The sequence below is a fragment of the Oncorhynchus keta genome, chromosome 35, assembly GCF_023373465.1.
Source record: "Oncorhynchus keta strain PuntledgeMale-10-30-2019 chromosome 35, Oket_V2, whole genome shotgun sequence".
NCBI lineage: Eukaryota > Metazoa > Chordata > Actinopteri > Salmoniformes > Salmonidae > Oncorhynchus > Oncorhynchus keta.
In genome coordinates this window covers 47,700,017-47,727,360 of record NC_068455.1, presented here as the reverse complement: position 1 = coordinate 47,727,360, position 27,344 = coordinate 47,700,017, and the positions used below count along the sequence as shown (strand labels likewise).

Below are 27,344 nucleotides of genomic sequence, written 5' to 3'. Positions count from 1 at the left end.
TTACAATTTAGCAGATTAACACTGGAGTGATAGATGAGCAGATGATGATGAGCAGATGATGTGTAAGTAGTGATAATGGTGTGCAAAAGAGCAGCAAAGGAAATAAAAACAATATGGGGATGAGGTAGGTAGATTGGGTGGGCTATTTACAGATGGGCTATGTACAGCTGTAGTGATCGGTTAGCTGCTCAGATAGCTGATTTTTAAAGTTAGTGAGGAAAATGTAGGTTTCCAGCTTCAGGGATTTTTGCAATTCGTTCCAGTCACTGGCAGCAGAGAACTGGAAGGAAAGGTGGCCAAAGGAGGTGTTGGCTTTGGGGATGACCAGTGAGATATACCTGCTGGAGCACGTGCTACACGTGGGTGTTGTTATCGTGACCAGTGAGCTGAGATAAGGCGGAGCTTAACCTAGCATAGACGTGTAGATGACCTGGAGCCAGTGGGTCTGGCGACGAGTATGAAGCGAGGGCCAGCCGACTAGAGCATACAGGTCACAGTGGTGGGTGGTATAAGGCGCTTTCGTAACAAAACGGATGGCACTGTAATAGACTGCATCCAGTTTGCTGAGTAGAGTATTGGAAGCTATTTTGTAGATGACATCGCAGAAGTCGAGGATCGGTAGGATAGTCAGTTTTACTAGGGTAAGTTTGGCAGCGTGAGTGAAGGAGGCTTTGTTGCGAAATAGAAAGCCGATTCTAGATTTGATTTTGAATTGGAGATGTTAAATATGAGTCTGGAAGGAGAGTTTACAGTCTAGCCAGACACCTAGGTATTTGTAGTTGTCCACGTATTCTAGGTCAGAACCGTCCAGAGTAGTGATGCTAGTCGGGCGGGCGGGTGCGGGCAGCGATAGGTTGAATAGCATGCATTTGGTTTTGCTAGCGTTTAAGAGCAGTTGGAGGACACAGAAGGAGTGTTGTATGGCATTGAAGCTCGTTTGGAGGTTAGTTAACACAGTGTCCAAAGAAGGGCCAGATGAATACAGAATGGTGTCGTCTGCGTAGGAGGTGGATCAGGGAATCACCCGCAGCAAGAGCGACATTGTTGATATATATATAGAGAAAATAGTCGGCCCGAGAATTGAACCCTGTGGCACATTTCAGCAGTAGGCCTAGGCTATCTCGACACACAGAATGCACAGAGCGCACCCTGGGTAGGCTCAAGTATTGTTGAATCATACAAACTTTGTAATGGCAGTCAAACAAACTTTAAATGACTCAAGTTGTCAAACTTACTAGATAACCTCCAACAAATGACAGAATGTCTCCTAAAGACAGCAGATCAGCTCACAAATAACAGAGAGATGAAGAGAGGAAATAGTTTAAATATCAAGTTGTCTTAACAGGGACCAACTCTGGTTTAAAAAAATGTTATAGTGGTATTTTGACATGAATAGGCGAGACGTCATGCAACCTATGCATTAGAGAGAATAAAGTTAGGTATTTTCATGCGACAGGAGTCACAATTTTGGGTTTCAGTGGGATTGGGACGATAGGCAAATAGCCTCTATATAAAGGCAATATAAGGCTACTACGTGAGTCAACAGATAACTAATACACTTGATTTAGGCTACATTATTGCAGGTTAAATGTTTCTGATCAGTGACAGATGACAAATAAATGAGCTACCACTTCCACTTGTCCAGCCAGAGATCAATTAACCACATATGCAGACAGACATTCAGTGAAACAAAATCACATTGATTGTCAGACAAGGCTTTAAATCGGAAGCAGGACAGGCTATGCTAGCGAAGAGCAACATCCACTTGCATAACATGGTAGCAAAATGTTCTGATCAGCTAATATATGAGCAAACTAGAATAAAGATGATCATTAGCACTCACCTCAACTTAGCTAACATTTGCCCAGCTGTCAAATTGAGATGAAGTCAAAACAAAAATCGGACATAGATTGATCTATCTTGACGAGTCTTCCACACCGGTCTAAAAGCATGGCGCTGTCCCAATCAAAACAATGCTGAAATGATAATCTAGGTGACCACACACACGACTGTTGATCTAAATTAGTATACCGGTTATATATGACTTTGGGAGTTTCAGTTTATGCAAGAATTTGATTGCCTTCAATTGCGTTAGCCTACTTTATTCCAATATTTTCATCATTCAGTTGATCATAACTTAGGTGAGTTTTTGGCTGTTTCCTCACTACGCTGCTGCCCGCCTCTGCCACGTTGTTCTCAACACCAGTTAAAATCAATATAGCTTACTATTTTCTAGAAATCTGGCTTTTTCGGGTTGGGGCTCATTTATTTTATATGATGTCGGACCAGGCTTGGGATCGGGTTCCAGCTTGGGTCGGACCGGGATCGAATTTTCAGCTCTAATGAGAACTCTAAACTGCATTCAGGTCTTGTGTGTAGTCCGGCAGTGTCAATTACACGTGTGCTTTGAATTTATGGCGACCTTGTGTGATGTAAATATGCTAGGTTAAAGGCTTCCATGCAACAACCTGTATTGGTAATGTGCTATAAAAATGTTGACAATATGCTGCTGCGTATGTTGTGTATTTTGTGGAATTGCATTAGTGCGAAATTTGGGGAAAATTGTATAATGTTTTTAAATGTTATTTTATGTGTAGAGTGGTCCTGGTAACCCGGTGTTAATCCCTAGTGTGTAGTTCCAGTAGTTAGCTACACCGCTACATGGCAAAAAAAGTAATAAACTACTTAAAACACTACCTAGATTTGAATGTAGTTAAACTACAACCAAGATACTACAAAATGTAGTTAAATTACTAGTGGATCTACATGTGGATCACTACTCGCAAACACTAAAGGACAGACCACGCCTCATCTCACCTCGTTTCATCAATATGTTCTGACCATGTCAGTTTACAATCCAGGGTTACACCAAGCAGTTTAGTCTCCTCAACTTGCTCAATTGCCACATTATTCATTACATATAGATGAGGTTTAGCGAGGGATTTAGCGGGTTTAGCGAGGGATTTGTCCAAAATACAAAGCATTTCGTTATTTTTTTGGAGGACTTGCTTATTGCCAGCCACCCATTCTAAAACTGACTGCAGCTCTTTGTTAAGGGCTGCAGTGATTTCACTTGCTGTGGTAGCTGACGTGTACAGTGTTGAGTCGTCAGCTTACATTGACACACAGGCTTTACTCAAGGCTAGTGGTAAGTCATTAGTAGAAATATAAAACAGTAGGACCAAACAGCTGCCTTGAGGTACACCACACTCTACCTGGTTGGCGTTAGAGATATTAGAGACATTAATGAAAACCCTCTGTTCTGTTAGGTAGCTCTCAATCCATGATATGGCAGGATGTAAAGCCATAACACATTTTTTTTTTGGTTAAGCAGCAGATTGAGGTCGATAATGTCAAAAGCTGCCCTAAAGTCTAACAAAACAGCTCCCACAATCATCATCTTATTTCTTTCAGCCAATCGTTAGTCATTTGTGTCAGTGCCGTACATGTTGAGTTGTGTCTCTTGCTCACTCAGACGTATGCTTCTCGAAGATAAATTAACCTTAACTAATCTACTTAGTTAACACGTTGCTCAAATTAAACGTGAGGGCGATCTGTACACACAAACCCTTCCCTGCTCAAATCGCTGAGCGCTTTGCTAAGAGGAAGAGAAGAGGAGGTGAGGCGGTATGGGCCTGTTGGGGAGGGGGGGAAGAGACACCATTTGCAGTAATTGCTTTTGATAGTGGCAGTTTTGAAGGTCATGCATCCCTCTTCTACATCATAAATGTCAGTTAAGACAGGGAATCGCTTTTGGGTGAATCATTGAAGTTCAAGTGAAGTGGGAACGGGGCAACTTCCGGGTCATGGTTTGAAGCAGCAGAGATGGTAAAAGTGGTGGCCCATCACGTCCCTGTTCAGTAAAAACAAGAGGAGCAATGCTGGCTAGCGTACTGCAAAAAAGTGTACGTATTTTCAACTTTGGGCACCTGGAGTGCTACGCTAAAAACACAGGATCAGCCCACACAGACATAACAAGAGTTCTACGCTAAAAACACAGGATCAGCCCACACAGACATAACAAGAGTTCTACGCTAAAAACACAGGATCAGCCCACACAGATATAACAAGAGTTCTACGCTAAAAACACAGGATCAGCCCACACAGACATAACAACAAGAGCGCTACGCTAAAAACACACGATCAGCCCACACAGACATAACAACAAGTGCTTTGGCTAAACAGGTGCTTTGAAACAAGCAACCCAAAAGCACCGAAATCGTCAGTGGCACGCACCAACAATTTGCCAGATGCGGCCATTACACATGATTATGGTGTGCATACACGCTAGGGCTCCTGTTGCCACCTTGATGTGTGTTCTGCTGGTAAAAACATGTGTTTGTGAGTGTATGAGTAAACACACACCCCAATGAGTCCAGCCATGAACAGGTTACTGTTAAAAAGAACAGGTGCAACTATGTGATGTGTTGCAGATTCTCCCCTCATTAATTTCCTCCCTTTTTCTCTCAGCAGATTCAAACATGTGTAGCAGTCTCAAGAGGTTTAACCACCTGGCTATCATCATTACACTAATCTTACATACAGTACAGTGCCAGTCAAAAGTTTGGACACACCTACCCAAAGGTTTTTCTTTATTTTTACTATTTTCTACATTGTAGAATGATAGTGCGGACATCACAACTATGAAATAACTCATATGGAATCATGTAGTAAACAAATAAGTGTTAAACAAATCTAAATATACTTTATATTCTTCAAAGTAGCCACCCTTTGCCTTGATGACAGCTTTGCACACTCTGGGCATTCTCTCAACCAGCTTCATGAGTTAGTCACCTGGAATGCTTTTCCAATAGTCTTGAAGGAGTTCCCACATACGCTGAGCACTTGTTGGCTGCTTTTCCTTCACTCTGCGGTACAACTCATCCCAAACCATCTCAATTGGGTTGAGCTCGGGTGATTGTGGAGGCCAGGTCATCTAGCCCTTACGCAGGCTGGAGGTGTGTTTTGGGTCATTGTCATGTTGAAAAACAAACAAATGACAGTCCCACTAAGCGCAAACCAGAAGGGATGGCGTATCGCTGCAGAATGCTGTGGTTGCCATGCTGGTTAAGTGTGCCTTGAATTCTAAATAAATCCCTGACAGTGTCACCAGCAAAGCACCCCCACATCTCCTCCTCCATGCTTCACGGTGGGAACCACACATGCAGAAACCACATATCCATTCACCTACTCTGCATCTCACAAAGACACTGTGTTTGGGACTAAAAATCTCAAATTTGGACTCGTCAGACCGTTGCTCGTGTTTCTTGGCCCAATCAAGTCTTCTTATTATTGGTGTCTTTTAGTAGTGGGTTCTTTGCAGCAATTCGACCATCAAGGCCTGATTCACGCAGTTTCCTCTGAACAGTTGATGTTGTCTGTTACTTGAACTCTGTGAAGCATTTATTCGGGCTGCAAATTGAAGTACAGTTAATTGCAGATTCCTGAGGCTGGTAATTCTAAAGAACTTATCCTCTGCAGCAGAGGTAACTCTGGGTCTTCCTTTCCTGTGGCGGTCCTCATGAGAGCCAGTTTCATGATGATTTTTGTGACTGCACTTAAAGAAAATGTCAAAGTTCTTGAAATGTCCAGATTGATGAACCTTCATGTCTTAAAGTAATGGACTGTCATTTCTCTTTGCTTATTTGAGCTGTTCTTGCCATAATACGGACAAAAAAAAAAAATTAAAACCAAATAGGCATTTCTTCTGTATATCAACCCAACCTTGTCACAACACAACTGATTGGCTCAAACACATTAAAAAGGACATTTTAACAAGGCACACCTTTTAACAAGGCACACCTGTTAATTCAAATGCATTCCAGGCGACTACCTCATGAAGCTGGTTGAGAGAATGTCAAGAGTGTCATCAAGGCAAAGGGTGGATACTTTGAAAGAATCTCAAATTTGTTTAACAATTGTTTGGTTACTACATTATTCCATAGTGTTGATGTCTTTACTATTATTCTACAATGTAGAAAATAGTAAGAATAAAGAAAAACCCTTGAATGAGTAGGTGTGTCCAAACTTTTGACTGGTACTGTACATGGGGATTATAAGATCCAACAACAGACCTCCCTCTACGAATAGCCAGTGAAGTATAAATAAGACAGAAACTATACTGACCCCAGTCTGAGTCTTATAGAACTCCTGTTACCTTAGGCTATAATAGTCTTTGATTGGGTTGAATTGACTGTGTAGTGTGATCTGGCATAAATTATAATTCTAGATACTCTTTCGATTGACAGATACTGAGATATTGAATTGGTCGATACTTTGTGGATTTACTGATACATGCGCTGCGGTGAATTGAGAAAAAAAAAACATTTTTGAATGCTTTGCTCTTACTGTTTAAAGTCCATTCTGTTCACCCTGAAAACCAAGTTGGAACAGTGACGTAAGCTAGCATTGTGAAGGCGTCACAGAACACCCACACACTGCATCCTATACATCATTTTGCAACTGTATCCACTGTCGTGCGATAGTCAGAGACAGGAACTTCAGAAGGCTGTGTCAGCAAAGGGGGGCCTCAACATGTTTCCTGTCTTCCATGAGCATTTTCATAGTAATCTGTGTCAAATCAATTTCAGACTGCACATATCATCCACATTTTGATATCACTATTGGACAGTCCCTCTGAACATGAGTAATAAGTCAAAGTCAAAGACAAGAACACATACTCTATGCTTTAATTCAGAGGTGACTGCAAGTTCAGGAGAAATTCTCAAATTTCTGGTGTGAGGTTGAACATTTTACGGCTCCCTGATGAGATGTTGCAATGGAGAGGTTATGTTACCAATTGAAGATGTGCGCCTTTCCATGACAACTTGGTAAATGTGTTCAAACCCGTTTTAAAAATCAGTCACAATGTACTCAATCCCCCACAGCCTCCCCACTGCCCATTTTTTCTTAGACTTCTGTTTGCGAGGGCTGTTATCCTGACATTTATTTCCAGCTTGAAATGCAGTCCAACCTATAATTTAACCCTCTTAAACAGCGAGATAATTGTTTATCTGCGTGGCAGCATTGAATGGCCTTTTCAAGGTTTTTGTCATTTGCTGCATTAGCGATGGCAGAATTGCACTTCTTTTGGGGCTACTTGCTCTCAAACTAAATGCCACGAAACTGTAGTCTACAGAGATGTCTTCGCTTAGACCAAAGCACCATCACAGCTATAGCTATCTTCCAGGTTTCACATGACACTAAAGTGAATGTCATGTGTCTGAACATTACTATGGTTACGTGATGGATATCGCCTTGCATATTGCAGCTGAATTGACGTGACACCTCAAAAAGCAGCTATTGAAATGATGATAGACAATAGATGGATGACAGACACCATGAAAGAGAAGTTAGTGAAGCAATATTTGTGTTATAAGGATTTATAAAAGGACAAAATGCACTCTGACTGTTCCTGATAGATAAGAGAGAAAATAGACTGGTGCGTGACTGCTGTTGATCATTCAGTTTCCCTCGAGGATTTAACACTTACAGAAACTGCCTAACTACTCATACTTGAAAAGTAAGAGTATACCTTATCAATTTATTTCAGTGAGGAATCAATTGGAAAGGAGCTGCAAAACATAGTCAGAGGTTCACTATCTCCAGAGGTTTGTATTACAATTGTCTCTGAACATTCACGCGACCAATACATAAATCCAAATCTCTGCCCCCTGTACACAGTCCTTAAATTCACCCTCCTTGGTTGTTTGAACATTTTTTGTTCTCCAGAGGGGGAACAAAATCAGAACCAAGTTTTTCCTCAACGTTACTGATACATCTGTCCAAGCCAGCTTTTAGATGGACAGTTGATGCCTTTGCTTGGCACTTCTGTCTCCGTTCAGCTGAGCAGTATGTAAATAGAAAAGTCTGTTTCAGAGGACCATGGAGAGACAGAAAAACAGAGATTGAGAGAACAACACACTGAGCCTTACAGGAGTAACCTGCAATTATTTCATAGCTCTAAAAGGCCCAGTGGAAAAATGTGATTTTTCTGTGTTTTATATGTATTTCCACGCTACGAGTTTGGAATAATACTGTGAAATTGTGAAAATTATGATAATGCCCTTTTAGTGTAAGAGCTGAAAAGACCACCTGATATAGATTAAAAAGAACGAAAGGTAGTTCCAAAACTCTGCCAATAACAGCACATTTTTTGTTTTCCCCTCCCCACTGAGACCCCTCCTAGGCAGAAATTGCTCTTTGCTAAGAAACTATTTTGGTTTCTTTAAGACCATTTTTATTAAAACAATCACAAAAGGTACTTAATTGTTACCCAGTAATAATTTGATAATGAGATAAAAACTGCTGCATTGGACCTTTAAGATTCCTGAGCTCTTACTCAGTATTTACCGTCGAAGGGCACGTTGAGGCTGCAAATTAGAACCACTCGTTCTGGCATCAAATGCGCCGCAGTCACGCACAGGGCTTACTCTCCGAAAGAGTACAGCACCAGGGCAAATAAAAGCGTGGGAATACAGGCAATGGGACAAGTCAGTATAAGTAGTGTAAGCACCTTTGCAATGATAACACACCAGTGCCTTCTCCTTTAGTCGGAACCAGTACTCAGAATTCCCCCTCAGATCCAATATAAAGATACAGGACACACACACACACACACCAGCTAAAGTCAAAGAATGCCGTCTGGTGTCAGTCCTGGCTGTAGTTCCAAACACAAAGCAATGTTTCCGAAAATCTGATGCAAGACTATGTGGTAAAGTCAAAAGAATGAGACCACAGACACCCTTAGAGCCTCAGTGTATAAAGGCAGAAGAGGGAGAGAGAGGGGGAGAAAAAGAAAGAGTGGAGAGTGGGAGAGAGAAAGACAAAGAGAGAGAAATAGCAGCTGTAATGGCCAGCTTTGGGGGTTAGCTAATTATACCCTTAATAGAGCCCTAATGAAGGGTGTTGAATTCACAGTGGATGATGTCACGGCCACAATCTCCTTCTCGACACCCTTGTCAGATCCAGTAGTCCGTTGGGGTAGATAATGCCTGTGTGTGTGTGTGTGTGTGTGTGTGTGTGTGTGTGTGTGTGTGTGTGTGTGTGTGTGTGTGCGCCAATGACCATTGAGAGTGAGGAATCATTGTTGTTTTCGAGGAGGACCGAGGATTGCGCCATACACACACTCATCATGTGACTCAATTTGAGCCCACGACTTCTCCAAAAACCCAACTGCTGCACTAAGAGGAACCGCAGCACACAAACCGCAACAACGAAGGAAAGGGCAGGGAGAACGAAGATGGGGCAACGTATCAATGTGGCAACAGGCGAAGAACTAAGTACTGTAACTGCGGTGAAGGACTGTATAAACTGAGAACGATCCCTCTCATTGACGACTGATGGAAGATTCTGAACAAACACCACCCGAAAACGCAAAACATTTATTGTTTCCAAACTAAGGACACTAGTCAGTGTGAATGTGGGCAAACAGACAATGACACTATAGCGTTTGTCCGTGTCCCCATGCTGTTGCGCCGAGAGGATGATTCATCAGAGTAGGCCGCCACATAAGTGGCTTTGTGTCACTCTCCCTCTCCTTTAATCTGGGCTTTGCGCAAAAAAAGAGGTGTTGAGGCGGAGGGGGTTTTCAGGGGAGTCGTCAGGTGCAGACATTGATAAGACTCACTGATGTAGGATTTTACGGTTGGGCTTGTCCTGGGTCTTGGTGTGCAGTGAGAGAGAGGGGTATTTACAGACTTAACTTTGAGTTCAGGTTTTGGACGCTTCCAAATTTCTTTCCCCTTCCCACACAACTTGGCTGAGAACATAAGAGCATTTCTCATCCTCAGTTTCCTATATTAAAAATACATTAAAATGTAGATATTACAATCACCAGGCTATGGGATCGTAAAAAGTGTAAATTGCTATTCTATGGACTTCAACATGTGCGATCAACAAGGATTCCGTTGGTGGCAAACATGTTACTAAAAACCCCAAGAGTCGATGTCTGCGCCCCGGCGGAAATCAAATTAGCATTACAAAATAAATCCCCATAAAAATCTCAGTTTAAGCCAGAGACATCTGTTTTTTTTTTTACAAGGTATGCGTCTAAATCCACCGATGTCGCATTTCTGCATGCGTGGTGAAAGGTGACAGAGCTAGAGTGGTGTTTGTCAGACCATGAGACATCCCGAGAATCGGGCTAGTCACAAAATCGTCCGTTTTGCTCTAGGCTCCCACAAGCATCTTGGGACTCGTCAGAAGTCAGTACAGCTGATCTGCCAACTTCTGTCTGTAGCGTCCAAACAGTTTGGGCTATAGGACACCAGTCAATGTGAATGTGGGCAAACAGACAAAGACACTATAACGTTTGTCCGTGTCCCCATGCTGTTGCGCCAAGATGATGATTCATCATCTGCACACTAATAAACCCAGCAAAAAAAGAAACACCCCTTTTTCAGGACCCTGTCTTTCAAAGATAATTCGTAAAAATCCAAATAACTTCACAGATCTTCATTGTAAAGGGTTTAAACACTGTTTCCCATGCTTGTTCAATGAACCATAAACAATTCATGAACATGCACCTGTTGAACGGTCGTTAAGGCACTAACAGCTTACAGACAGTAGGCAATTAAGGTCACTACATTTACATTTACATTTAAGTCATTTAGCAGACGCTCTAATCCAGAGCGACTTACAAATTGGTGCATTCACCTTATGACATCCAGTGGAACAGCCACTTTACAATAGTGCATCTAAATATTTTAAGGGGGGGGTGAGAAGGATTACTTTATCCTATCCTAGGTATTCCTTAAAGAGGTGGGGTTTCAGGTGTCTCCGGAAGGTGGTGATTGACTCCGCTGTCCTGGCGTCGTGAGGGAGTTTGTTCCACCATTGGGGGGCCAGAGCAGCGAACAGTTTTGACTGGGCTGAGCGGGAACTGTACTTCCTCAGTGGTAGGGAGGCGAGCAGGCCAGAGGTGGATGAACGCAGTGCCCTTGTTTGGGTGTAGGGCCTGATCAGAGCCTGGAGGTACTGAGGTGCCGTTCCCCTCACAGCTCCGTAGGCAAGCACTAAAGAGGCCTTTCTAGTGACTGAAAAATACAAAAAGAAAGATACCCAGGGTCCCTGCTCATCTGCGAGAACATGCCTTAGACATGCAGCAAGGAGGCATGAGGACTGCAGATGTGGCCAGGGCAATAAATTGCAATGTCCGTACTGTGAGACGCCTAAGACAGCGCTACAGGGAGACAGGATGGACAGCTGATCGTCCCAACAGTGGCAGACCACGTGTAACAACACCTACACAGGATCGGTACATCCAAACATCACACCTGAGGGACAGGTACAGGATGGCAACAACAACTGCCCAAGTTACACCAGGAATGCACAATCCCTCCATCAGTGCTCAGACTGTCTGCAATAGGCTGAGAGAGGCTGGCTTGTAAGCCTGTTATAAGGCGGGTCTTAACCAGACATCACCGGCAACAACGTCGCCTATGGGCACAAACCCACCGTTGCTGGACCAGACAGGAATGACAGGAAAAAGAACTCTTCACTGACGTGTTGTGGTTTTGTCTCACCACAGGTGATGGTCGGATTCGCGTTTATCGTCAAAGGAATGAGCGTTACACCGAGGCCTGTACTCTGGAGCTGGATCGATTTGGAGGTGGAGGGTCCATCATAGTCTAGGGCGGTGTGTCACAGCATCATCAGACTGAGCTTGTTGTCATTGCAGGCAATCTCAACGCTGTATGTTACAGGGAAGACATCCTCCTCCCTCATGTGGTACCCTTCCTGCAGGCTCATACTGACATGACCCTCCAGCATGACAATGCAATGCCACCAGCCATACTGCTCATTCTGTGTGTGATTTCCTGCAAATCAGGAATGTCAGTGTTCTGCCATGGCCAGTGAAGAGCCCGGATCTCAATCCCATTGAGCACGTCTGGGAACTGTTGGATCGGAGGGTGAAGGCTAGGGACATTTCCCCCAGAAATGTCCGGGAACTTGCAGATGCCTTGGTGGAAGAGTGGGGTAACATCTCACAGCAAGAACTGGCAAATCTGGTGCAGTCCATGAGGAGATGCACTACAGTACTTAATGCAGCTGGTGGCCACACCAGATACTGAATGTTACTTTTGATTTTGACCCCCCCGTATGTCTCAGTTGTTGAATCTTGTTACATTCATACAAATATTTACACACGTTAAGTTTGCTGAAAATAAAACACAGTCAACAGTAAGAGGACGTTTCTTATTTTGCTGAGTTTATAACCCCTCTGTGGAAAGGTGAGAATCTCACAAACACGTTGGTTTGCTCTAGCACTCCCACATGCCTCACAACGCTCGTCTGAAGGTTCACCAGTACAAGTTGAAAAAAATTAATGGAAACTCTTTAGTCCCAAAAATAAGGGGTAAACAACATGTAACAAATAAACATGTTCCCTGATCTTTCTTATGTCTCTCAGATATAGGAAAGACACTTCAGAACAAACTTACTTAAGATTTTTGGGGGGGGATAATCTGTTGTTCCATGTAGTGAATCTGTTATTCAATGATGTTCTATGGGCTAATAGAAAATCAAATCAAATGTTATTAGTCACTTACACATATTTAGCAGATGTTATTTGTAGAGAAATGTTTGTGTTCCTAGCTCCAAACACTGCAGTAGTATCTAACAATTCACAACAATAAGGCCAAATAAAAATTGTCATTAAAATAACTATTTTATATTTACTTTTTAAACTTCAAAGGGTCTAAAAATTCGAAATCAAATACCGAATGATCCTTGCTATGACCTTAAACAACTCCATATAGCTTAGTAGAACCCCCGCCCCCTGGCTTAGACTGTAATGGGTTAAGTAACAATTTCAGGGGGTAGATTTTGCCATTGGCAGGTAAGAGGACCATTTCACCAGTCACTTTGGCAGGTGATCAGGGCTCCACAGTGCGAGCATTTCACTTGCATTTGTAAATAAAAAAAGTCAAGTATGATCACATTTATAGCTAAATAAATGCTGCAGTAGCTGTTTTCAAAGTATTTTCTGCCATATTGTTTCATAGTTGCTAAATTAATAGCACAAAGTCAAAGAACTATGAATCCTACTGTAGCCTATCCCACCTCGCGCAACAACATTGCCTGGCTGGGGGCTGTGTGCACGTGAAGAGCTGAGTAACATATTATAAAAGGTTCTTTAATATACTTAAAACAAAAGTCTACTGAAGTGAGACATTGTCGTTATGTTTCTTGGCTATTTACATTGTTTTGTTGACAAGTTAAGTTGAGTTTTAACTGTTAGGGAAGAGAAGACAACGCAAATACTACTCAGACTCAATTTCACAGGCACAAACATGTCTCTTGTCACACGGTGACCTCCCTGAGATATTTTGGTTAAGACTCAGGTCACAAAACATTTAATTAAATAATATACCACATTACTTCTTTCTAGTAATACATTTATTGTTTAAGAAACATTACAAAGCATGTACAGTTGAAGTCAGACGTTTACATATTCTTAGGTTGGAGTCATTAAAACTAACCATTATTTCACTTACAATTCACTGTATCACAATTCCAGTGGGTCAGGAGTTTACATACAATAAAGTTGACTGTGCCTTTAAACAGCTTGGAGAATTCCAGAAATTGATGTCACGGCTTTAGAAGCTTCTGATATGCTATTAGACATAATTTCAGTTAATTGGAGGTGTACCTGTGGATGTATTTCAAGGCCTTACCTTCAAACTCAGTGCCTCTTTGCGTGACATATTGGAAAAATCCAAATAAATCAGCCAAGACCTCAGAGAAAAACATTGTAGACCTCCACAAGTCTGGTTCATCCTTGGGAGCAATTTCTAAACACCTGAAGGTACCACGTTCATCTGTACAAACAATAGAACGAAAGTATAAACACCATGGGACCACACAGCCGTCATACCACTCAGGAAGGAAATGCGTTCTGTCTCCTCAAGATGAATGTACTTTGGTGTGATAAGTGCAAATCAATCCCAGAACAACAGCAAAGGACCTTGTGAAGATGCTGGAGGAAACCGGTACAAAAGTATCTATATTCACAGTAAAATGAGTCCTATATCGACATAACCTGAAAGGCCGCTCAGCAAGGAAGAGCCCACTGCTCCAAAACTGCCATAAAAAGCCAGACTATGGTTTGCAACTGCACATGGGGACAAAGATCGTACTTTTAGGAGAAATGTCCTCTGGTCTGATGAAACAAAAATATGACTGTTTGGCCATAATGGCCATCGTTATGTTTGGAGGAAAAGGGGGAGGCTTGCAAGCCAAAGAACACCATCCCTACCGTGAAGCACGGAGTGGCAGCATCATGTTGTGGGGGTGCTTTGCTGCAGGAGGGACTGGTGCACTTCACATGGCATCATGAGGTAGGAAAATGATGTGGATTCATTGAAGCAAAATCTCAAGACATCAGTCAGAAGTTTAGAAGTTAAAGCTTGGTCACACATGGGTCTTCCAAATGGACAATGAACCCAAGAATACTTCTAAAGTTGTAGCAAAATGACTTGAGGACAACAAAGTCAAGGTATTGGAGTGGCCATCACAACGCCCTGACCTCAATCCTATAGAGAATTTGTGGGCAGAATTCAAAAAGCATGTGCGAGCAAGGAGGCCAACAAACCTGACTCAGTTACACCAGCTCTGTTAGGAGGAATGGGCCAAAATTTCACCCAACTTATTGTGGGAAGCTTGTGGAAGGCTACCCAAAACGTTTGACCCAAGTTAAACAATTTAAAGGCAATGCTACCAAATACTAATTGAGTGTATGTAAACTTCTGGCCCACTGGGAATTTGATGAAAGAAATAGAAGCTGAAATAAATCACTCTCTACTATTATTCTGACATTTCACACTCTAAAAATTAAGTGGTGATCCTAACTGACCTAAGACAGGGCATTTTTACTGGCATTAATTGTCAGGAATTGTGAAAAACAGAGTTTAAATGTATTTGGCTAAGGTGTATGTAAACTTCCAACTTCAACTGTACATCTGTTTTTTTGTTGTTGTAATTCTAGCAAAAAATTACATTTGGGCTGGTAAGAAATCTGAGTGTCTGGTAACAGTGGCTGGTGGACCAAAAAGTAAATCTTAGCTGCAATTATCAAACTGCAAATTACTTTGCTAATCCTACCACATAGAAAGCCTACATGGCCACATGATTATTTGAAGTGGCAGTTTCACACTGAAACAGAAACTAACATGTGCCACACACTACCTTCTCAGACTGTTAGCTAACATTAGCGAATGTTCACGGCTAACACAAGATGAAATATAACAGCTAACGTTCCAGAAACGTTTTTCCTTGTTGAACGCACCTCTGGCCTAAATAACAGGTGAATTCCAAGAGCAACAAAAAAATGCAGCGAGAGAGAGGCGAGAGTAAAAGAAGAGGCGAGAGTTGCAATTGAAAGTCTGTTGGATATTGAATTGAGAAAGTATGTAAATAAATATGCTATTGAAAATCCTGTCAATATATCTTCTACCCATTTCAAGCCCTCAAATCAAAATCAAATCAACGTTTTTTTTCGGCCGTGTACACAGTTTTGCAGATGTTATCACAGGTTCAGCGAAATGCTTATGTTTCTAATGAGTCACTTTTGAAGATAGCACACTTGTCATAAAAGTGAAATTACTTAGAAACTGTGCAGTTTGGAGAGGTCTGTGGCCACTTGGAGACACCAGACCGCTCATTCAAACCCTCATAATCATTTTCTCTTATCTTAGACTTAGTCCAAAACGTCAATGAATATTCTTATTATGTTACTGAATGTATTCAGAGTATTTTCAGATGTTGTTATTGACATATTCACATGAAATCAATGTAAAATGCACATGAAATCAACAGTGCAATGTTTGGATTCAGTCTTGTGTCAGGTGAACTGTTGTGTCCTCACTTTTGGTCAGATCATTTCCCCAATAATCTCCAGTTTTTTCTTTCAAATGCTACCACGGTCATGCATATGCTTTGTACAGATCTTCTGTTAGAAACATTTTAATTGGGCCCTATACATATAGGCCAATTTCCACAAGTGTAAGGGGTTAATCAAATCAAAGTTTATTTGTCACGTGCGCCGAATACAACCGTAAAATGCTTCCATACAGACTCTAACCAATAGTGCAAAAAAGGTATTAGGTGAACAACAGGTAAGTAAAGAAATAAAACAACAGTAAAAAGACAGGCTATATACAGTAGCGAGGCTATAAAAGTAGCGAGGCTACATACAGACAATGGTTAGTCAGGCTGATTGAGGTAGTATGTACATGTAGATATGGTTAAAGTGACTATGCATATATGATGAACAGAGAGTAGCAGTAGCGTAAAAGAGGGGTTGGTGGGTGGTGGGACACAATGCAGATAGCCAGGTAAGCCAATGTGCAGGAGCACTGGTCGGTTGGCCCAATTGGGGTAGTATGTACATGAATGTTTTGTTAGAATGACTATACATATATGATAAAAAGAGAGTAGCAGCAGCGTAAAAAGAGGGTTTGGGGGGGACAAACAATGCAAATCGTCCAGGTAGCCATTTGATTACCTGTTCAGGAATCTTATGGCTTGGGGGTAAAAACTGTTGAGAAGCCTTTTTGTCCTAGACTTATCAATTTTTTATTATTCATGTGGCTAGAAATTTGAGTCAGTATGTTGGCAGCAGCCACTCAATGTTAGTGATGGTTGTTTAACAGTCTGATGGCCTTGAGATAGAAGCTGTTTTTCAGCCTCTCGGTCTCCGCTTTGATGCACCTGTACTGACCTCGCCTTCTGGATGATAGCGGGGTGAACTGGCAGTGGCTCGGTGGTTGTTGTCCTTGATGATATTTTTGGCCTTCCTGTAACATTGGGTGGTGTAGGTGTCCTAGAGTGCATGTAGTTTGCCCCCGGTGATGCGTTGTGCAGACCTCACTACCCTCTGGAGAGCCTTATGGTTGTGGGCGGAGCAGTTGCTTTACCAGGCGGTGATACAGCCCGGCAGGATGCTCTTGACTTTGCATCTGTAAAAGTGTGTGAGTGTTTTCGGTGGCAAGCCAAATTTCCTCAGTCTCCTGAGGTTGAAGAGGCGCTGCTGCGCCTTCATCACCACGCTGTCTGGATGGGTGGACAATTTCTGTTTGTCCGTGATGTGTATGCCGAGGAACTTAAAAACGTTCCACCTTTTCCACTACTGTCCCGTCGATGTGGATAGGGGGCTGCTCCCTCTACTGTTTCCTGAAGTCCACGATCATCTTGTTGGTTATTACTGCATTGTCGGAACTAGAAGCACAAGCATTTCGCTACACTCGCATTAACATCTGCTAACCATGTGTATGTGACAAATACAATTTGATTTGATTTGATTCGAGATGACTCAACTATTGACTTATTTATACTTACTTGTGTGTCCTATTATCCTTAAGTAGTAATATATAACTGTGTGTGAATCCTTTATCTTACAACTTTTTGACAACCAAGACAACATTTTCTGAAGGCTTCAGCAATGACCTGTTGGAAGCGAAACTTGGCATGAACATTTGGCCTACAATACCTTTAAACTTTCGGTCCGGTTGAATATTCGGTCAGTGCCATTAGTGATGATGTGATACAGAGCACTGGCTAGCTCGTGTATGTGTGGGTCTGGGAGGGGTGTGTGTATAGCAATGTACAGCCGTTTGGCGTGCAGCACATTGGCAGTCCTTGCTGAGAATTGCAGTGCAGCGCTTCGGGGGCTGTATGGAAGCGGGCCAAAATGAATTGACAACCCAAATCATTGCACGGGGCGGATAAAAATGTGTCACAGGCCTGATTTGTCCCGCGGGTCTTGTGTTTGACACATGTGGCATAGACGTTCAACTGCTTGCCTGGCACTGAGCGTCCCCAATCCCCACCCATGCCTCCCTCGCCTGCCCGCTTGGTCCTCTGTCCTTCCCCGACCTCTGCCTAGAGCGAGCCCCTTACATCGCTCTGCTCTCACTGTCCTCCTCCTGCTACTGGAGTTGAAGTCAGAGAGCCATTGTTAAACACTGCCCTAAGGACCTGAGGAAAAATTCAGGGCTCTCTCTCCAGTATTTTGCAATAGCCAATTTGCAGCGTTTTACATTTTGATAAAAAAACACATGAAATATAAAAAGCTTGCCCCCACCTCCCCCTTTTGATTTGGTTTAATTCTATATATAATCAAGATTTTAATTTGCATGGACAGCCTGAAAATTAATTGTTGCATAAGAGATGTTTTTTTTTCTTGCTTATAAGGGCTCATGTAATCTCTCCATTGTTACATCACCCCCCACCCCAGCATCTTTTGGGAGATTCGTCTGTTTTTTTCTCAGATACCAACACTGCTTTTTTGGTGGATATTTTCGGTCATTTAAATGCACGTCTTGTTCATAAACAGCCTTTGATAACAAAGGAGCAAAAAAAAGAGAGAAAAAAGGCCAGGGAAATAAAGTGCGTAATAAATAACCCAGTCAGTGACGGCGCTGAATAAATGAAGCTGGAAAAGACAAGGCCGGAGCCCAAGGCTCCGCTTCACCCTGCTCCTACTCTGTCAAGCTGCTGCCTGTGAAATTTCAGGGGTTTAAAAAAATGAATAAAGCAGGGGAGAAAAAAATGAAGCAGAAAATAAATAGAGTAAAAATAATTAGATGTAAGCATTCTTGTTGAGGCATACTGGGTTGGGTAGAGACGTGATTGGGGGGGAATAGGGGAGGCCCCGGGCTGACAGTGGCCCCAGCAAGAGAGAAGTCTGACCTTGGGGAAGTGAGCTACCGTGCGCTGGGGATGCGAGGGCCTGCCAGCTATACGCTGTAACAGCCCCACTAGATATCATAGCACAGGGCCCAGTTTCCCGAGAGCGATGGAACTTAAGCTAACAAGTGTTTTAACAATGCATCATTACTAAAATGGCTGAAGAACTCCCATACGATTCCCAAAACACCACGTACGGGGAACTTTCTTAAGTGTGTTGTTGTATCGATACTGATAGGTTAGAAAGCGCTACTCTTGGGTCAGAGTTCTCCATTCACATCTTACCTTAATTATTCCACAATACAGACAACAGATCAGCTCCTGGAGATATAGCGTACCATAGTATGAGTCATAATACCCATAAAACCTAGAGGTCAAAGAGGGAAATGGTTTCAATCGTTTTTCCACCATTCATTTTTCCCAAAGGGGATTTTAGAAACACTTGTGTGTATTTTGTAAGCTTACCCTGGTGTGTGTAAATCTCTCTAGGACTAGGTGACTTTTATCAATATATTAGCCCCCTAAAAAAAAATGAAACGCTAATTAGCTGCTAATGACATGCTAATTAGATGCTAATAGGGCTATCATAAAGTACTACAAATGCCATGATGACCTGCACGAGAATGCCAAATCAAGGCAAAGTAAAAAATAAAATAGAAATCGCTTGATTAACCATCTAATGTTAGCTAAATGTAGTAATGAATAAATTGGCTACATTTCTTCAAATGGACAATTATGTGAACTGTCTTGTGCAAGTTTTAAATTGACACAATACCGGTTAGCAAAGGTATCAGCTAGAGATTAAGTGCAGGAGCTTGCAGAGATTTGTAGTCTTGCATGATGTCTACTTTGATGCTAATTAGCATTTTTTAAGTCAGAGTAAATAGAGCCGAATATATTGATAAAAGTCACCTTGTCCGAGAGAGATTTACATGGTTACCAAAACGTCACGCCAGGGTAAGCCTACACTATACACAGCCCTAATTTTAAATTTTTTCTAAAAATCCATGATGGCAAAGATTAATGTTGGAAAAATGATTGGAATCATTTCCCCGTTTGACCGCTAGGTTTCATGGGTATCCCGCCAAGGGGGAGTTATCACCTATATGGATGTAAATATTGAGGCAGCTTATTCTAATGCTTACTCTATAATAAGGCACATCATTGTGCACATTGTTACACATCATGAAAGATAGTGAAGCAAAACATTTGACAGCATACAATAAAAAAAAATAGAACTCGATGGAATGAATGTGACATTTATTTTAATATGAGTGAAATATAAAGGCGTATGCAGCCTGTACTGTATCATCTTCATACAGTCATCTAGGTTTTCATTTGAAGAACATTTCAAACCTTCACCTTGTTTGTAACAATTACAAAGACATTGGCAACTTTTTATTTGTAGTAAACTTCTTATGAAGTTATCGGTGGTAACAGAGCAAAAGATAGACTCGTGATGTTTAGCTATGTTTAAGAGTGGCAGAAAAATGATCAAACGACACACTTAACTGTTCCATGAGTGGTCTGAAGCAGTCGGTAATTAACATGCGTTTTCAAGTGCAACTACATAAATTGTGGTTTTGAGATCCTACAAAGGTTCTTACGATGAACTTAGCCTTAAAGGGGAATAAAGGCACATTTCAAAAAAAGTGTTTAACCTGTTAGTCCTATAGGGGCAGTATTTCATTTTTGGATAAAAACACGTTTTAAGCGCAATATTTTGTCACGAAAAGATGCTCGACTATGCTTGGAATTGATAGCTTTGGAAAGAAGACACTCTGACGTTTCCAGAACTGCAAAGATTTTCACTGTGAGTGCCTTAGAACAAAAGCGAGCGACCAGGAAATGAACAGGATTTCTGAAGGTACGTTTTCCATGATCGCCTTATATGGCTGTGAATGCGACAGGAATGAACGGACACTTTCTAGCGTTTCCCCAAGGTGTCTGCAGCATTGTGACGTATTTGTAGGCATATCATTGGAAGATTGACCATAAGAGACTACAATTGCCAAGTGTCCCGCACGGTGTCTGCGTGGAAATTGGTGCGCAAGTCAGCTACCAGTATTTTTCCATCCGAATCAGAGAACAAAGAAGGCTTCTAGGACTGCCATTTCAATGAAGAGATATATGACAAAACACCTTGAGGATTGATTCAAACAACGTTTTCCATGTTTCAGTCGATATTATGGAGTTAATTCTGAAAAAAGTTTGACGTGTAGGTGACTGAATTTTCAGTTAGTTTCGGTAAACAAATGCATAGTAACTAAACGGAACGATGTGTCCTACACAAGAATCTTTCAGGAAAAACTGGACATCTGCTATGTAACTGAGAGTCTCCTCATTGAAACATCTGAAGTTCTTCAAAGGTAAATTATTTTATTTGATCCCTTTGCTGGTTTTTGTGAATATGTTGCGTGCTAAATGCTAATGCTAAATGCTAAGCTAGCTATCACCACTCTTACACAAATTATTGATTTTCTCTGGTTCTAAAGCATATTTTGAAAATCTGAGACGACAGGATTGTTAAGAAAAGGATAAGCTTGAGAGCAGGCATATTTATTTCATTTCATTTGCGATTTTTAGAAATCGCTAACGTTGCGTTATGGTAATGAGCTTGAGGCTGTAGTCACGATCCCGCATGCGGGATGGGGCGGACTATGAGGTTAAGTTCCTAAACCCGTCCGATTTATTGGTGGACTATCAAAGTGTGCACCACTCTCAGAGCGAGGTAGAGCTACGTCACCAGGTTATGCAATTTGTGGAATAACGCAAATCTATCAAAACACAAATCACGTTCTGTCACAACAAAAATACTAATTTTGGGAAGCTCAATCGATTGTAAAATATGGCACATACATTTTATGTGATAAATTGGGGTTTCGGATTCACAACTTTACATTTTCTGAGATCCCTGCCAAGCAAGAAAGGAGCAGACCTGATCCTGCCTCCCACTTATGATTTATTTTATTCTTTATTTCACCTTTATATAACCAGGTAGGCCAGTTACAACTGCGACCTGGCCAAGATGAAGTAAAGCAGTGCGACAAAAACAACAGAGTTACACAAATAAACGTACAGTCAATAACACAATAGAAAAATCAATGTACAGTGTGTTCAAATGTAGAAGAGTAGGGAGGAAAGGCAATAAAAAGACAATAGAGGTGAAATAATGACAAATTAGCACTAACACTGGAGTGATAGATGTGCAGATGATGATGTGCAAGTAGAGATACTGGGGTGCAAAAGAGCAAGAGGGTAAGTAATAATATGGGGATGCGGTATTTGGGTGTGCTATTTACAGATTGGCTGTGTACAGGTACAGTGATCGGTAAGCTGCTCTGACAGCTGATGCTAAAAGTTAGAGAGGGAGATATAAGACTCCAGCTTCAGTAATGTTGAGAAATCGTTCCAGTCATTGGCAGCAGAGAACTAGAAGGAAAGGATGCCAAAGGAAGTGTTGGCTTTGGGGATGACCAGTGAAATATACCTGCTGGAGCGCGTGCAACGAGTGAGTGTTGCTATCGTGACTAGTGAGCTGAGATAAGGCAGGTTTTTACAGAGCAAAGACTTATAGATGACCTGGAGCCAGTGCATTTGGCGACAAATATGTACTGAGGGCCAGCCAACGAGAGCATACAGGTCGCAGTGTGGATGGGGCTTTGGTGACAAAACAGATGGCACTGTGATAGACTACATCCCGTTTGCTGAGAAGAGTGTTGAAGGCTATTTTGTAAATGACATCACCAAAGTCAAGGATCGGTAGGATAGTCCGTTTTAAGAGGGTATGTTTGGCAGCATGAGTGAATGAGGCTTTGTTGCAAAATAGGAAGCCGAATCTAGATTTAATTTTGGATTGGAAAAGCTTAATGTGAGTCTGGAAGGAGAGTTTACAGTCTAACCAGACACCTAGAGTTGAAGTTGGATGTTTAAATACATCTTAGCCAAATACATTTAAACTCAGTTTTTCACAATTCCTGAAATTTAATCCTAGTAAAAATGTCCTGTCTTAGGTCAGTTAGGATCACCACTTTATTTTAAGAATGTGACATGTCAGAATAAAAATAGAGAGAATGATATATGTCAGCTTTTATTTATTTCATCACATTCCCAGTGGGTCAGAAGTTTACATACACTCAATTAGTATTTGGCAGCGTTGCCTTTAAATTGTTAAACGTGGGTCAAACGTTTAGGGTAGCCTTCCACAAGCCTCCCACAATAAGTTGGGTGGATTTTGGCCCATACCTCCTGACAGAGTTGGTGTAACTGAGTCAGGTTTGTAGGCCTCCTTGCTCGCACATGCCTTTTCATTTCTGCCCACACATTTTCTATAGGATTGAGGTCAGGGCTTTGTGATGGCGACTCCACTACATTGGCTGTGTTGTCCTTAAGCCATTTTGCCACAACTTTGGAAGTATTCTTGGGGTCATTGTCCATTTGGAAGACCCATTTGCGACCAAGCTTGAGATTTTGCTTCAATATATCCAAGTTTTTTTGTCCTCATGATGCCATCTATTTTGTGAAGTGCACCAGTCCCTCCTGTAGCAGAGAACCCCCACAACATGATGCTGCCACCCCCGTGCTTCACGGTTGGGATGGTGTTCTTCGGCTTGCAAGCCTCCCCCTTTTCCCTCCAAACATAACGATGGTCATTATGGCCAAACAGTTCTATTTTTGTTTCATCAGACCAGACATTTCCTAAAAGTACGATCTTTGTCCCATGTGCATTTGCAAACTATAGATTGGCTTTTTTTATGGTGGTTTTGGAGCAGTGGCTTCTTCCTTGCTGAGCGGCCTTTCAGGTTATGCCGATATAGGACTCGTTTTACTGTGGATATAGATACTTTTGTACCTGTTTCCTCCAGCATCTTCACAAGGTTCATTGCTGTTGTTCTGGGATTAATTTTCACTTTTCACACCAAAGTATGTTCATCTCTAGGAGTGGTATGATGGCTGTGTGGTCCCATGGTGTTTATACTTGCGTACTATTGTTTGTACAGATGCACGTGATACCTTCAGGCATTTGGAAATTGCTCCCAAGGACGGTCCAGACTTGTGCAAGTCTACAATTTTTTTTGGAGGTCTTGGCTGATTTCTTTTGAATTTCCCATGCCGTCAAGCAAAGAGGCACTGAGTTTGAAGGTAGGCCTGGAAATACATCCACAGGTACCTTTTTTATTTTTTTATTTCACCTTTATTTAACCAGGTAGGCTAGTTGAGAACAAGTTCTCATTTGCAACTGCGACCTGGCCAAGATAAAGCATAGCAGTGTGAACAGACAACACAGAGTTACACATGGAGTAAACAATTAGCAAGTCAATAACACAGTAGAAAAAAATGGGCAGTCTATATACAATGTGTGCAAAAGGCATGAGGAGGTAGGCGAATAATACAATTTTGCAGATTAACACTGGAGTGATAAATGATCAGATGGGCATGTACAGGTAGAGATATTGGTGTGCAAAAGAGCAGAAAAGTAAATAAATAAAAACAGTATAAAAACAGTATGGGAATGAGGTAGGTGAAAAAGGGTGAGCTATTTACCTATAGACTATGTACAGCTGCAGCGATCGGTTAGCTGCTCGGATAGCTGATGTTTGAAGTTGGAGAGGGAGATAAAAGTCTCCAACTTCAGCGATTTTTGCAATTCGTTCCAGTCACAGGCAGCAGAGTACTGGAACGAAAGGCGGCCAAATGAGGTGTTGGCTTTAGGGATGATCAGTGAGATACACCTGCTGGAGCGCGTGCTACGGATGGGTGTTGCCATCGTGACCAGTGAACTGAGATAAGGCGGAGCTTTACCTAGCATGGACTTGTAGATGACCTGGAGCCAGTGGGTCTGGCGACGAATATGTAGTGAGGGCCAGCCGACTAGAGCATACAAGTCGCAGTGGTGGGTGGTATAAGGTGCTTTAGTGACAAAACGGATGGCACTGTGATAGACTGCATCCAGTTTGCTGAGTAGAGTGTTGGAAGCCATTTTGTAGATGACATCGCCGAAGTCGAGGATCGGTAGGATAGTCAGTTTTACTAGGGTAAGCTTGGCAGCGTGAGTGAAGGAGGCTTTGTTGCGGAATAGAAAGCCGACTCTGGATTTGATTTTTGATTGGAGATGTTTGATGTGAGTCTGGAAGGAGAGTTTGCAGTCTAGCCATACACCTAGGTACTTATAGATGTCCACGTATTCAAGGTTGGAACCATCCAGGGTGGTGATGCTAGTCGGGCATGCGGGTGCAGGCAGCGATCGGTTGAAAAGCATGCATTTGGTTTTACTCGCGTTTAAGAGCAGTTGGAGGCCACGGAAGGAGTGCTGTATGGCATTGAAGCTCGTTTGGAGGTTGGATAGCACAGTGTCCAATGACGGGCCGAAAGTATATAGAATGGTGTCGTCTGCGTAGAGGTGGATCAGGGAATCGCCCGCAGCAAGAGCAACATCATTGATATATACAGAGAAAAGAGTCGGCCCGAGAATTGAACCCTGTGGCACCCCATAGAGACTGCCAGAGGACCGGACAGCATGCCCTCTGATTTGACACACTGAACTCTGTCTGCAAAGTAATTGGTGAACCAGGCAAGGCAGTCATCCGAAAAACCGAGGCTGTTGAGTCTGCCGATAAGAATTTGGTGATTGACAGAGTCGAAAGCCTTGGCGAGGTCGATGAAGACGGCTGCACAGTACTGTCTTTTATCGATGGCGGTTATGATATCATTTAGTACCTTGAGTGTGGCTGAGGTGCACCCGTGACCGGCTCGGAAACCAGATTGCACAGCGGAGAAGGTACGGTGGGATTCGAGATGGTCAGTGACCTGTTTGTTGACTTGGCTTTCGAAGACCTTAGATAGGCAGGGCAGGATGGATATAGGTCTATAGCAGTTTGGGTCCAGGGTGTCTCCCCCTTTGAAGAGGGGGATGACTGCGGCAGCTTTCCAATCCTTGGGGATCTCAGACGATATGAAAGAGAGGTTGAACAGGCTGGTAATAGGGGTTGCGACAATGGCGGCAGATAGTTTCAGAAATAGCGGGTCCAGATTGTCAAGCCCAGCTGGTACACCTCCAATTGACTTAAATAATGTCTATTAGCATATCAGAAGCTTCTAAAGCCATGACATCATTTTCTGGAAATTTCCAAGCTGTTTAAAGGCACAGTCAAATTAGTGTATGTAAAGTTCTACCCAATGGAAATTGTGATACAGTGAATTATAAGCTAAATAATATGTCTGTAAACAACTGTTGGAAAAATGACTTGTGTCATGCACAAAGTAGATGTCCTAACCGTTCTTGCCAAAACTATAGGTTGTTCACAAGAAATTTGTGGAGTGGTTGAAAAACTAGTTTTAATGACTCCAACCTAAGTGTATGCAAACTTCTGACTTCAACTGTAGGTATTTGTAGTTGTCCACATATTGTAAGTCAGAACTGTCCAGAGTTGTGATGCTAGTCGGGCGGGAGGGTGCAGGCAGCAATCGGTTGAAGAGCATGCACTTACTTTTACTTGCATTTAAAAGCAATTGGAGGCCACGGAAGGAGTGTTGTATTTCAAGGTTTTACTGCTAACCTACAAAGCATTAAATGTTGCTCTGTTGTGACATGGTTGGGGTGGTATACAGAAGATAGCCCTATTTGGTAAAAGACCAAGTCCATATAATGGCAAGAACAGCTCGAATAAGCAAAGAGAAACGACAGTCCATCATTACTTAAAGACGTGAAGGTCAGTCAATCCGGAAAATTTCAAGAACTTTGAAAGTTTCTTCAAGTGCAGTCACAAAAATCATCAAGCGCTATTATGAAACTGGCTCTCATGAGGACCGACACAGGAAAGGAAGTTACCTCTGTTGCAGAGGAAAAGTTCATTAGTTCAGTTACCAGCCTCAGAAATTTCAGCCCAGAGTGCAGACATATCTCAACATCAACTGTTAAGAGGAGACTGTGTGAATCAGGCCTTCATGGTCGAAATGCTGCAAAGAGACCACTACTAAAGGACACCAATAAGAAGATGACTTGCGTGGCCCTAGAAACACGAGCAATGGACATTAGACTGGTGAAATATCTGTCCTTTGGTCTGATGAGTCCAAATTTGAGATTTTTGGTTCCTACCGCCGTGTCTTTGTGATACGCAGAGTAGGTAAACGGATGATCTCCACATGTGTTTCCCACTGTGAAGTATGGAGAAGGAGGTGTTATGGTGTGGGAGTGCTTTGTTGGTGACACTATCAGAAATATTTTTAGAATTCAAGGCACACTTAAGCAGCATGGCTACCACAGCATTCTGCGCGATACGCCATCCCATCTGGTTTGCGCTTATTGGGACTATAATTTGTTTTTCAACAGGACAATGACCCAACACACCTCAAGAAGGTGAGTGATGGAGTGCTGCCACAGATGACCTGGCCTCCCCAATCACCTGACCTCAACCCAATTGAGATGGTTTTGGATGAGTTGGACGGCAGAATGAAGGATAAGCAGCCAACAATTGCTCAGCATATGTGAACTCCTTCAAGATTGTTGGAAAAGCATTCCAGCTGAAGCTAGTTGAGAATGCCAAGAGTGTGCAAAGCTGTCATCAAGGCAAAGGGCGGCTATCTGTGGTGAGGGTAGGCAACAACATCTCCTCCCCGCTGATCCTCAACACGGGGGCCCCACAAAGGTGCGTTCT

At 42.3% G+C, this 27,344-nt stretch overlaps 1 protein-coding gene across 1 annotated transcript in view; it reads right to left on the bottom strand.

Moving 5' to 3' along the window:
• babam2 (BRISC and BRCA1 A complex member 2) overlaps nucleotides 1-27,344 on the bottom strand; it is a 183,674-nt gene that overhangs the window by 80,182 nt on the left and 76,148 nt on the right. The window lies entirely within an intron of this gene.